Consider the following 4,075-nt stretch of genomic DNA (forward strand, 5'->3'; position numbering starts at 1 on the left):
CTCTTTATTACATTTTTATTTTAAGTTATGTGTATTTGTATGTGAGGGCCATGTAAGCATGTGAACTCCTGGAGGGCAGAAAAGAGGGTGGGGTCCTCTGGAGCCGAGAGTTAATAGGCGTTTGTGAGCTACCTGGTGTGGTTACTTGAAGTCAAACCCAGGTCCCCTGCAAACGCAGTACAATGCAGAGTCAGCGTTCGTTGTTGGCTTCTAAGCATAGGAGGCTGGATTTCATTATCTGCGAAGTGGATGTGATCACTCTAAATTTCCTCAACTCTATCGTCCATTTTGGACATTTCTGTGAGAGGAAAAAAAAAATCTAAAATTGAAGGTGTCTCTTATAGGGAATTGGCTTATTGTAACCAAATTGTTAGGACTGAGATCCTACGACTGTTGTACAGATGGTATTTGTTTAAACGAGATATTGTCTAAAGGCTGGTCATGTGACCCAGTGGGTAGAGTGTGCCTAATGTGCACAAAGCTGCCGGTTTGGTCTGTGGAACTACATAAAACCTGATATAGTGATGCTGGCACTTAGGAGGGAGGAACCAGAGGATGAGAAATTCAAGGTTGTCTTACTATATATCAAGTTCAAGGTCGACCTGGATTACAAGAGACCTTTGCCACAAAAACAATGTTAACTGCAAAATGAGATGTCGCTTGCAAAGCATTTGGAAGAGTGTCTGTCCCTGGGGTGGGGTGAGGAGGGCAGAGCTGCAGGCTTAGGAGGCCCCACTTCCCAGGCCCCAAGCTGCTAAAATCTCCCTGTCAATTTATCAGAACACAGCTGATAAAGGAGAGAGAGACATCCCTAGTCTGGCCTGTGGATTACCTCTTATCTACAATGTGTTAAAACCAGGTTGGGGTGTGCCTGTCCATTGAGCTGTTTCCTACCCACTTTGTTGCTGTTGTTTAATCCTGAGACCGATTTCAGTGCAAGGTCATACCCTGGTCCCTCCGACTGGCATCTCTGCAGGGCCACCTGGAGCTGTCATTTCTCTTCTGTTTATGTTGAGTTATTTATTTAAAACCTTCAGTCCAACAGTTCCCAAGGTGAGAGTGATAGATATACATCCCAATCTCCCTATGTGATCTGCTTGCTGAGACCTTTCCAATGGGCTCCACTGGCCATAATTGTCTTGTGTTATTCAGTTTTATTCCCTGTGTCCAGAACAGGCCCACATACATATAGGCAGTAAGTACTTACTTTAGTAACTATTATTTATGTATTTAATAGTTTCTTCTTTTAGGTGGCCTTTGGGTTAAAGGAATGAATAATAAATGTTTATTTATTTGTTTGTTTATTTATTTCATTTGGGTGCGCTCGCACGCACGCACCCACCCACACACACACACACACACACACACGCTCTTGAAACACAATCCACTTTTGGAGACCAGAGAACAACAGTGGGGTTGGGGGATCTAACTCAGGTCATCAGGCTTGGTAGAAAGCTCCTTACCCACTGGCCTCAATGATGCAATTTAAAAAATCATTCATTTTTATTTTATTGGTGTTTTGAGTACATATATGTCTGTGTCAGGGTGTTAGATCCGGGAGTTATAGGCAATTATAAACTAGTAGGTGGGTTCTGGGAGTCGAACCAAGTTCCTCTGGAAGAATAGTCAGTGCTTTTAACTGCTGAGCCATCTCTACAGCATAATGGATTTTTAAAAAATATATATAGTTCTTTTTCTGCCTGTTCATGTATCCATCGGCTGTACCTTTTTACTACTGAGCAACATTTCACAGTCTGGATGTGCAGGCTTGCTGAACCATTCACCCATCTACTAGAGGACATATGGGCTGTTTCCAGTTTAGAGTGACTGGCACCGGGAAGAAAACCAGCCATCCCCGACAGTCACTGGTGCGAACACATCCCTTTTTCCCTAAGAGAAAAGCTCGGGTGTGACTGTTGGCTGATCAGTGGTTGCTACTCTCGCTTCCGGAGAGCAAATTGTCTCACCAGCAGCGCATAAATGATGTAGTTTTTCTGAGCCCTTAGCAGCCCAAGACAGGGAGCAGCCTGCAAGAGTCTGTTTTCTTCCTCCACCACACTGTAGGCACCTGGTTCAAACTCAGGCCATGAGGATTGGCAGCAGGCACCTTTAACACACCGAGCTATTTCACCGGCTCTTTTATCATTAAAAATGTATGTGTGTGCATGTTTTGCCTACAGAAGTATTTGTGCATTGCTGTGTGTTCCTGGTGCTCAAGGAGGCAGGACGTGGGTGCTGGAAACCCTGGAACTGGAGTGCTGGGAACTGAATCCAGGTCCCCTGCAAGAACAGCAGTGCCCTCAACTGCTGAGGCTTATTTCCAACATCTCCCCCACTTTATAAAAAATATAGATATTTTGATGGCTATGTAATGTTGTTCCAATTTTCAACCCTCTTATGTGTAGGATGTAGAACATCTTTTATGTGTGTATTTGTAGTATTTCTCTATGTATGTTCTTCGGTGTCTTGGTTTGAATGAGATCGGCCACTGTAAGTTCATCTATTTGAATGCTTAGTTCCCAGTTGATGAACTGTTTGGGAAGGATTAGGAGGTGTGGCCTTATTGGAGAAGGCATGTCACATGAGTTTTTAGCTACTCTGCTTTATTCCCCCAGTGGGTTGCACTTCCAACCACCTGCCCAGGGAATCTTTGGATTCACAAATCAAAGACACACACACACACACACACACACTAGCTCAGTTTTAATATGCCATCTAGCTCAATAGCTGGGCACTTCTAATCTTCCACCTGCTATCCCAGGCCACTGGACACTTCCCCAAAATCTCACATGGCTGATTGGCTTTACCTCTTGCAGCTCCTACATCCATTCGTATCCCACCGCTTCATGGCGATTCCTCTCTCCTTCCTCTAAGACTCCAACCCTATCTCCCTTTGCCTAGCCACTGGCTGCTGGCATCTTGATCTATCAAAAAAACCAACTGGGGACCAGGACATTTAGCGTTTGGACAGGAAGATTCTCGATTGAATCAAAGTATTAGAACCAGTCTCCAACAGAGGCGTGTCACTAGGGGTGAGCTTGGCGATTTGAAAAGCCCAACCTGTCAGGCCCAGTCTCTCTCTGTCTCTGTCTGTCTGCCTGTCTGCCCCCCCCCCCCCCCCCCCCCGCCTAAAGTGAGTTCTCCACCACTGCTTCTGTGCCACGCCTCTCTGCTCTCACTGTGAGGACAAACTAATCCTCTAAAACTGTAAGCAAGCCCCCAGCTAAATGCTCTCTGTCATAAGAGTTAACTTGATCCTGGTGTCTTAGACCCCTGCAACAGAAAAGTGACGAAGGCATTCAGAGTCACGGTTCTTCATTTCTTCTGCTCGCCCTCTCACTGGATTGTTTGTTTTCTCAGCACTGAATTCGCAACTTTAGACATCCAAGATGCCAGTCCTTCGTCGCATTTACAGTTCGAAAATATTTTCTCTCACTTTGAAGGAGCCCTGTACAGGATGAGATGTGTGTGTGTGTGTGTGTGTGTGTGTGTGTGTATGTGTGTGTGTGTGTGTGTATGTGTGTGTGTGTGTATGTGTGTGTGTGTGTGTGTGGCATTGAACCCTGAACCCAGGGCCTGTCATGTGCTAAGCTGCTACTTAACCACTGAGCTGCACCCTAGTACCTTTTCTCCTTTTAAGAGTCGTTCACAAACTAGATGTTTTTAAATAACTTTTAGTGAAGTCCAATTTACCCAGTCTCTGCTTGGCCAGCGATAACACTGTTTTCTAGCTTAGTGGTTTATATTTACATCTGCGATCCAATCTGAGGTCTTTCCCCCCACCCCAGGCTTGAGGTTCAGCTAAAAACTTCTGTGCTTATGAATGTCTAAAATGGAACTTGAATTTGACAAGCCCTCTGAGGGGATCAGGGTGGGAGGAACTGGGATGGTTAGGCAGTGATGGAATGGTAAATAGTAACTCATTTTGGGAGAGGAAGGGGTACATCTCTACTCTGTAAATACACCCACAAGTGTAAGCATGCCTGCCATACGCTGATTTCAAATGTCCACTGTGATGGCACAGGCTTAGAGAAGATGTGCACACACTCGAAGCTGATATCTGCACACACAGTAA

The sequence above is a fragment of the Micromys minutus genome, assembly GCF_963924665.1.
Source record: "Micromys minutus genome assembly, chromosome: 31".
In the NCBI taxonomy this organism is placed as follows: Eukaryota; Metazoa; Chordata; class Mammalia; order Rodentia; family Muridae; genus Micromys; species Micromys minutus.